Consider the following 10,134-nt stretch of genomic DNA (forward strand, 5'->3'; position numbering starts at 1 on the left):
CCATGCCTCTCGAGCGAGGGGCAGTGGTTCTGTTCAGGTAGGTTCCTCTTGGTACATGTGGTTTCTAAATGTGGAGCCACTATGTCCGCCCGGCACACACATGTGCAGGAACGTAGTTGCTTTCCCCTGAAACTAGTTCTGATCAGAAGAATCTGCCTCTTGGGCCATTCTTAGTGTGTTCTCCCTCTTCCCAGGTTTGCATTCTCAGTTGGGTTTGCCTCGCCCCAGCACTCAGGGCAGGATGGAGGGGCGGGGTGGAAATGGGATCCTTGGGTCTCCAGTTTCAAGCCTGCAAACCCTCTTTGGGATCAATGACTTTGCATACTGACCTAAATGAATTCTTAGAGCCTCTTTGTTGATGTTGATATCTGTAGCCATTAAAAAATTTTAAGTGTGTGAGCCTTGGCCACTCCCTCGCAACCTTGCTATCAACTTACAGGGAGAGCAAAGCTTGGACTAAGTTTTGCCCCTCGTCCATACAGACATTTAGCAGACACGGCAAGCCCTAAGTGCTTCACACCTGTCCCCATAGTGCTGGAAGAGCTCAGAGCTCTGTCTCTACCACCAGCTTGTGTGAAGCTTTCATTCCTCCGGGTAAATATTCCAAAGGTAGGAGGAGTCTCTTACTTTTAGAGTCAGCAACAAGCAATCAGAAGGCCTCCTCATCCTGTGGCTGGACACAGGGCTGTTAAAGATATGAGGAGCAGGCCAGCCCGCCTGTTTATTCAGAGGCGAGGAGTGTCTCTGAGATGGCTTCAGCAGGTCAATATACCAGATGTCGATTTCAATGAGGCCCCAAACTAACTCGCATTGTTATAGTTCACAGGCTGCTATTTTCACCAGTACATCCTCATTTCTGAAATTCAGGATGCTCATTAAAGTACCCATAAGCAATCGGGATACAGGTAACTGAAGTTCTATGGACTGTGGTTCTACTGATTAGGGTACCTCTGGACCACCCTTGGATTGCACATCCTTGACTGGGATGTTTGTGTACCACCCCCCCCCAATTCATACGTTGAAAATTATTAATGAAACTTGATGGTTGGGGCGCCTGGGTGGCTCAGTGGGTTAAGCCGCTGCCTTCAGCTCAGGTCATGATCTCAGGGTCCTGGGATCGAGCCCCGCATCGGGCTCTCTGCTCGGTGGGGAGCCTGCTTCCTCCTCTCTCTCTGCCTGCCTCTCTGCCTGCTTGTGATCTCTCTCTGTCAAATAAATAAATAAAAAATCTTAAAAAAAAAAAAAAAGAAACTTGATGGTATTTGGAGGTGGGGACTTTGGAAGGTGACCGGGTCGTGAATGGGATTAGGGGCTTTATAAGAAGAAGCCCGAGGGCTAGCTAGCGCTCTCTCCACCTCGTGAGGATACAAAGAGAAGAGGGTGGTCAGTCACCCAGCAGAGGGCTCTCACCAGCACCGGATCCTGCTGGCACCCAGTCCCGGACTTGCAGCCTCCAGATTTGTGTGAAACAAACGTCAGCTGGCGAAGCCCCCCACGCCCCCCGCGGTGGTGTTCTGTTATAGCAGCTGGAGCCAACAAGGAATGCTGGTAGCCTCTGGGTTACAGCTTACGTGAATCACCCACAGAGGCCACATGTTCTGAAGTATTTCAAGAAAATTGTGAACATTGCTACTGGGCCTGTCTCGGTGACGTTTTCGCTACTCTGGAATGGAAAAGAAATATTCTGCTGTTCCCACACCAGGCTGGGGGTTGGGGACCAAAAGACAAAGGCTGCCTAGGGTGCTACACAACTGCTCCTTCTCTGGGGTCTCTCCACCTCCAGGGGAGCTCCTCCTTCCTCTCCCCGAGTCCCCAAATTTATGTCCCAAGGCTCTGCAAGGGTTCTGTCATTCTGAGGTTAGGGTCGCCCAGCAGTTGAGGCATTGAGGTGGTCCGAGAATTCAGGGTCTGCAGTTCTTGGAAATTCTTGATGCCTTAGATAGTCTAAAAGCAATCATTCAGGGACGTCTGGGTGGCTCAGTTGGTTAAGCATCTGCCTTCAGCTCAGGTCATGATCCCACGGTCCTGGGATCATTGAGTCCTGCATCAGGCTCCCTGCTCAGTGGGGAGCCTGCTTCTCCCTCTGCCTGCCGCTCCCCCTGCTTGTGCTCGCTTTCTCTCTGACAAATAAATAAATAAAATCTTAAAAAAACCAACCAAACAAAATAAAATAAACAAACAAAAATAAAAACAATCATTTAGGAGTGCCTGGCTGGTTCAGTTGGAAGAGCATGTGACTCTTGATCTGAGGGTCACGAGTTTGAGACCCACATTGGGTGTAGAGGTTACGAGATTTTTTTTTGGAAAAAGAAAAAAAAAAAAAGCAAGAGCAATCATTTACTTATATTTTCCTATGTCTCTGTAAAATCAAAATGAAAGCACTATGGAAGATTTGCTTTGATATGGCATTTTCTACTGCCGTCCTTGCTTCATACTCTAAATATTTCCAGATACTAGGGCCAAGAGACCAAGATTTTAGGGTCCTAAAGGTCTTCTTCTTTCCTTAGCATTCTGTCACGGCTGTGGCAGAAGCAAGAGCCCAGGCCTTCCCACTCGCTATCCCTCAGTGCTTGGAGTGGAGTATTACTGACAGTGCCATGCACTTGTATGTTTCATACAAAGTGTCACATGCATCGTGACAGGGAGAGTCAGGGTGCTGTAGCGGAAAGTCTCACTTAAGCAAGAAGATCTGCGTTTGAATCCCAGGGCTTCCACTGATGAATAGCAAGAGCTCTGGGTGGCTCAGTCGGTTGAGCGTCTGCCTTCGGCTCAGGTCATGATCCTCAGGTCCTGGGATCGAGCCCCGCATTGCTCCCTGCTCAGTGGGGAGCCTGCTTCTCCCTCTCCCACTCCCTGTGCTGTGTTCCCTCTCTCGCTGTCTCTCCTCGCTGGATTAAGAGGATTAAGTGAGGTAGTCTATGTCAAGTGTACTACATAAGAACAACAAGAATCAGCCAGTCTGAATACATGCAAACGTGTCAGAGCTGTATGAATTGTTTTTTAAAGGCATTATGTATGCACGTGTTAATTTCCCAAAAGCCCAGGGTGGAAGGGGATGTTGTTTTTCTGTGGATCCTGATGGAGGGGAGCACTCTTGATACCACGGCAATAAAACTGTAAGCATTTATAACTTTCACAGTAGCCTCTCTGTGCTGCTGCCGTTCTTCCAAACAGCTATGAACTTGGGCTTGGGGAGAGTTCTTTTCCCCACTAAGTGACAGGCTCAAAGGCGAGGCATGAAAAGGGATTAGTGGATACATGTATTCACATAAAGGGGAGTTCCCCAGAAGCGCATCAGGCTGAGAAGGCATCCTTCGACTGTCCATCAGTAGAAAAGCTATTTGACGGACAGATATGATTTTTTTTTGGAACGAGCAATAATGGAGAACCATGCATGACAGATGTCAGATGTTGGCAAGGGGGCTGCCAAAACAAATCTCCCTCCACTTTCAGACAGCAAGCTGATGGAGGACTGGGCACTGTTGGACCGGCAGCTCCTTCTCGCGCGGATCATCGGTCACATTATTATTTCTCAGTCAGCGGACAAAGCAGATGGTTTACCATGTATTTGTGATTTTCTGTTGGCCTAGAAATTCTGTTTTTTCATCAGGGTACAGCATGTAATCAATTATGACAGTGGGTGGGGCAAGGAAATCCCTGCCAGTGAAAGTCCAAGACTTTCTCTTTTATTAAATTTGCATAAGCCACTATAATTTCCAACTTAAAAGCGATAGAAGGAAAAAGCAAAGTAGTGTTGTTGGAATAACTTGGGTAATTGCAAAGCCACGATTCTTTGTTGGCCCTCATTTGTACTGGTATCTGCTATCAGTTTTGTCTGTCCATTTTTAGTTTTAAATTTTTCTTGTCTCAACCATAAGAGTCTCTTAATCTCACAAAACAAACTGAGGGTTGCCGGGGAGAGGGGGGTCGGGAGAGGGTGGCTGGGTTATGGACACTGGGGAGGGTATATGCTATGGTGAGTGCTGTGAAGTGTGTAAACCTGGTGATTCACAGACCTGTACCCCTGGGGCTAATAATACATTCTATGCTTATAAAAAAAAATTTTTAAATTATAAAAAAATGTTCTTGTCTCTATTCTAGTCTTACAGACGCTCTTAGAATCATAAAGTGACATCATCAGAGCCAAACTCTGTAAAAGTAAGCAGAAAACCAAAAACAAAAAAGCTCATGAACTCAGATTTCTTTTTTGATTATTCAACTGTATTAAATGGTAATAATACTAAGTTGCCTTCGCATGTGTGAGTGGCTACACAGAGAGAACACGTACATACATTCTCACCCACCCCCTGAATAGTTTTCTTTGTGAAAGGTGTCTTGCATATATTTATGGAAAAAGTCCTTTAGTAATAAAAACAGCATAAACATTTTTAACATTATAAATATCGCCTAGAGAAAACTTTGACACAAATAGCACATTTCTTCTTGGGTTTTTCCCCCAAATGTCTGTATTTTTTCTTACATCAGTCTCACAATGAATAGTTTTCTATCCTACCATTTTCCCCCCATTTAATCACGTATCAGGGGAATGTTACCATATCATTAGCTATTCCTTAGGAACATGATTTCCAATAGTGGTAAATATTGACCGAGTTCCTACAATGTGTCTGGCACTATTCTAGGTACTGAAGGCATGAAAGAGAACAAGGAAGTCCCTGGCCTCAAGGAATTTACATTCTAGCAGAGACAGGTGATAAACCTGTAAAAACAGTAAATAAGTGGTATAGTTTCAGATAAAATAGGATGATAGATGGTCTCCAGGCAGGCTGCTTTGCTTGCAGGAAAGCCTCTTGACAAGGTGACTTGAGTTAGGATCTGAAAGCTGAAAAGGAAATAACCACTCAAACATCTCGTGGAATAGCTCGGAAGCAGAAGGAACAACAACAACAACAACAAAAAATGCAAAGACCCTGAGATAGGAATGAGCATGTCATGGTCTAGGAAGAGAAATAAGCATTATAACTACAGCTTGGTGAAGAAGGAGAGTGAACAGAGAAATGGGACTGGAGACCTAGAGGGGGCCCAAGTCACCCAGGCCTTGTAGGAGTTGGATAAGGAGTTGGTACTCTATTCTAGTGGCAGTGAGACTCCATTATAGAATTTTCCACCAAGGGGCTGGCATGATGTGATCATAAAGACATCCGTTTGGCCGCTGAGTAGGAGATGCTGTGTAGCGTACAAGAGCACGACTCCTACCGTCATCCAGGCAAGAGATGATAGAGCTTAGGATAGGAGGTAGTAAGGTCATAAGGAAGAACGATGGACTCAGCACATAGACTTAGTGATAAAGCACACAAGAACTTTTTTGTAAGCTTTTAGATTTATTGGTTGATTGATGGAGATTTGAACAATAAGTCAGCTCAATTCAGATATACATAGAGGTCTGCACCAATAACAAGTGAACCCACATTCTTTTTTTTTTTTTAATTTTATTTATTTATTTGAGAGAGAGCATGAGCAAGGAGAAGGTCAGAGGAAGAAGCAGACTCCCCTTGGAGCTGGGAGCCTGATGTGGGACTCGACCCCGGAACTCCAGGATCATGACCTGAGCCGAAGGCAGTCATCCAACCAACTGAGCCACCCAGGCGTCCCAATGAACCCACATTCTTCCTGAAGAATATATCCAAAATGACCATGGATGAGTTGACAAAACGAATCTCCACAAATTTCAAAGATGTCTATCTTTAAAGATCTTTGAAATCCTACAGATTGAAGTCTATGACTATTTCAGTCTTATGCTCAGAATAAGAAAAAACTCCTTTAGTTAAAAAAATTATAAACAAGAAAAATAGAAATTTCACTTACTCCTATTAACCAGAAAGCCAATATTTGGTACCAATATAATTAACTTCACCCTTAATGCTATTGTTGAAAGTATCTGGAAACCGATGCTAACCCACGCTCTCCTCCCTGGTCCCACATCCTGAGTAGATCAAGCATTTTCACCCTTGGCTCATTTTCAATGAAGACTATAATGAAATCTTTATTTGAAAACATGACTAAAAGACCAGACTAAAACTCACAGCATTATTGAGCTTACAGAAGTTTGTGATGAATTTGATGAAGAGTGTTAGGTTAAGGTTAAGAATGTAGGATTGCATGGGCAACTGGGTAGAAAGTATTGCCTGAGATGAGAAAGACTTGAGGAGGAGTGAGCAGTCTTAGGAGGTAAAAATATGGAAGATTCCCTGTGGACAAAGTTAGTCTGTGATGCTCACTGGGGATCTAACTGAAGATGCTGGGTAGGTACCTGGGAAAATGAAGGAGTAGACTGGAAATTTGCGGACTGGAGGTAAAAGTATCTATATACAGGGTAGGATCACGTAGGAGACTGCACGGTTAGGTGAAAAGAGCTTAGGGCAGAATCCTGGGATACTCCAACTCGCCCAGTGTTGATGGCATTGTCCACTCACTAAACATGTGTGCATTCCCCACATTTCCCATTACTTTTGCAGTAAAATAGGGCTATGTCAGTAGCTCTGGATAATGCACAGCGGAAGCATCTAAGAACTGGTTCAAGACCTTCAATTGTTCTTCTCTCCTGTCTCAGGACTCATGAATCTATGTGTTTAAATTGATATGTCTGTCAACCCTAATTCCTGAGTAACTATGTGGAGCAAAGGCCCTTTCTGATCCATGTCAAACAAGTTACACGAGAGAGAAACTTTCATGCAGTAAGGCACGGGAAACTTCAGGGTTAATTTGTTACCTCAGCATAACTTGGTCCATCTTTTTTTTTTTTTTTTAAGATTTTATTTATTTATTTGACAGAGAGAGACACAGTGAGAGAGGGCACACAAGCAGGGGGAGTGGGAGAGGGTGAAGCAGGTTTCCCGCTGAGCAGGGAGCCCGATGTTGGGCTCGATCCCAGGACCTCAGATCATGACCTGAGCCGGAGGCAGATGCTTAATGACTGAGCCACCCAGGCGCCCATAATTTGGCCCATCCTAACTAATTCAGAATTCCATCACATGCTATACCGCAACAAAGCACCATTTTTCATTTTTTACAAAAGGGCATATGTGATGTGATAGGCTGTCAACAAAAGTCTATCAGTGGTATTTCTAGCTTCTGTCTAAACAAAGTTTAAACCAACTCCCTGTTCATTTTATTTTATTTTATTTTTAAGACTTTATTTATTTGACAGACAGAGATCACAAGTAGGCAAAGAGGCAGGCAGAGAGAGACGAGGAAGCAGGCTCCCTGCTGAGCAGAGAGCCTGATGTGGGGCTCTATCCCAGGACTCTGGGATCATGACCTGAGCCGAAGGCAGAGGCTTTAACCCACTGAGCCACCCAGGCACCCCTTCCTGTTCATTTTAGAAGCTGAAGAGAAATCCCGGAACTGTTGACTGGATAATGCAAGATTATGTCCATTCTTTCAAAGATCCTCATTTCTCAACTTTATTTTTTTATTCTTAAAGTTAATGAAAACACTCTTTCTATATATATTTCTTGCATAATTCTTTAAGTTAATACTGGTGCTTTATAATTTTCTAAATTTCTCCTAAATTAATACTCTCCCATTTTATCAGATAATTTTTTTTAGATATTGGTTCATTTGAGAAATTGATTATAACAAATATTCCTCATTCATGCATTTAACAAATTTTAATTGAGTCCCTACTATGTTTTAAGCATTTTGATAGGAGCCAGGGCCATAATGAAACAAAGCCAGCACTCACTTTCATAGTTACAGTTTTGATGCCACCTGGAACATACTTACCTGGGGTCAAACTCAGTTTTGAGATCTTGAGAGATGGGAAATTACTTAGCTTCTCTTTGCCTTATTTTCTTCAACTATAAAATAAAAACAGGGATGCCTGAGTGGCTTAGTTGGTTAAGCGTTTGCCTTTGGCTCAGGTCATGATCTCAGGGTCTTGGGATGGAGCCCTGTCTGGGCTCCCTGCTCAGTGGGGAGCCTGCTTCTCCCTCTCCCTCTCCCCACTGCTCATGCTCTGTCTCTTCCTGTCTCAAATAAATAAATAAAACCTTAAAAAATATATTAAATTAATAATTCATACCTTGCAGATTACTATGTTAAATGAGACAAAGTGGAAGTCTGGTTTTAGTTAAGCTTTAGAAATGTACTCAGACTCCCTTAAAGAGAAAGGGGTTTTATTATAAAAACAGAAACCACAAAGTATGTTATTATGGCAGCTGGAGGGACAAGGGACCGGGTAGTCTCTGCATTACACACTTGTGTCTGCTTCTGTCTGTGTGTTTACTGATTTCTTCCATTACCTTGCTTGTTCTTACTCCCTACTCTGTAAATCTGTTCTCAAGCTTAAATTATTCGTGGTTTCAGTCTCTTCATAGCTTCAGGCTATATGCTCCTTATTGCTCTGAACTTAGTTTCTCTTGATGCTTTTTCTCTTTAGCCTTCACATATAACTAACTAATTAATTTCCCTTTTCTAGTTCAAACTTCCAGGAGAATCTGTTGGACTGATTCATTCATTCAGGCATGCAGATTTATATGAACTATCTACTATATGTAGGCAGTGTACTCCCATGATAATTTGGGCCTCTTTTTAGAACCTTCTGAATTATCCTTCCACCATCATTCTGAAAATGTCTGTTTCCCTGGAAGCTTGCTAGAGATGCTGAATTTGGCCTCTACTCCTGGTCTACTAAATCAGAATCATTTTAACTAAATCCCCAAGCGATTTGTACGAGTGTTCAAGTTGGAGGAGCACTGTCTTAAGCTTCTAGTTCTCAAAGCTGACAGTACATTGGAAAGAGATTGGAAAGAGCTGGGGACTTAAAAAAAAAATTACGTTATCTGGATCTCTCCTGCAGAGGTTCAGATTTAATTTTTCTGGGGTGTGGCCTGGCATTCAAAAAGTCCTAGATGGCTCCAGTGTACGGGTAGGTTTGAGAATCACTGAACCAGTCCTGTGTCTCCATGGACAATTACCTAGAGTAATTGCTTCATTTCTCTCTAGGCCAGATTCTTCCTATCTTAAGTGAGGATACCCTGTTTACCTCGGACTTGTTCTGAGGGCCAAATGTGATCACATGTGTGAAACTGTTTTGAAATGTGTGCCTAGAAATCCCATGCATCACTTGACTTCTCTAAACCCATCTTCGCATATATAATTGGGGGGATATGCATTATCAAATAGGGGAATTTAAGTAAAAATGAATGGAAAACAATGTAAAGGTTAACATTATGAAGCTCTATCATTGTAAAGCTAGCACGAGTAAGCTTTGTTACATTTCACTTACCAGTAACCGAGAGGTTAAGTAACTCCCAAGGCCCCGAGAGCTGTTAAAAAACATTATTCGCCAGATGCTCTTTAAAAAAGGGCGGGTGGGGGGGAAGACTTCACTTAAGTCCACTGCAACTGGGATTAAGGCTATTGCAAGGGGAGGAGAGACGGAATTCAACTCCAAATACAGCGGAGACCAGTGGAGGTTTACAGCCAGGGGGCGGAGTGAGGGAGGGCACAGAGACTCCGAGGAAGTCGGCTAGACCAGGAGAGGGGGAAGAGGAACTTGAAACCAAGGACGGAGGAAGGGGAGTCCCTTTAAGAACCACGGGTGGAGGAAGAGGAACTTGATCACATACGATGGGCGAGAGGATTATCGGTTAATTAGTTCCGCAGGGGTCTTCGGTGAAACCCGGCTCAGCAGGCCGAGGACGAGGCCTAGTCTAGAAACGCGCTCAAAACAAATCTGAGCAAAGTTTGCAGCACGAGTGTGTCTGCTGAGGCGCGCGCGGGGCCCCAAACCGGACGGGTCCAAGTCCCCAGGCCTTGCTGACCCCACACCCCCCGTGTTAGGGGTTAACAGTAAAACCCCACTGCGCCAGACACATTGGACCCAATGTGTCTGGCGCAGTGCAGCCCTGAGGTCGGACTACGAGCTGCGTTACAGCTTCAAACGAAATCAACCCCAAAACCGTGCGCTGATTCCCTTATCCCCCCCCCCGGAGCCTCCCGGATCCAAACCTGCCCCGGCAAGAATCGCCTCCACTGCGGACTCCGGGGCGGGTCCCGCACGCACCTGCCGCGCGCCAATCACAGGCCTGCGCGCAGGGGCGCAAGCGCTACGGCCCTGGGCGGGGCCTCATCGCTCACCAATCTCCACCAGCCTGCGGGCCTCGAGTCCCC

The sequence above is a fragment of the Lutra lutra genome, chromosome 8, assembly GCF_902655055.1.
Source record: "Lutra lutra chromosome 8, mLutLut1.2, whole genome shotgun sequence".
In the NCBI taxonomy this organism is placed as follows: Eukaryota; Metazoa; Chordata; class Mammalia; order Carnivora; family Mustelidae; genus Lutra; species Lutra lutra.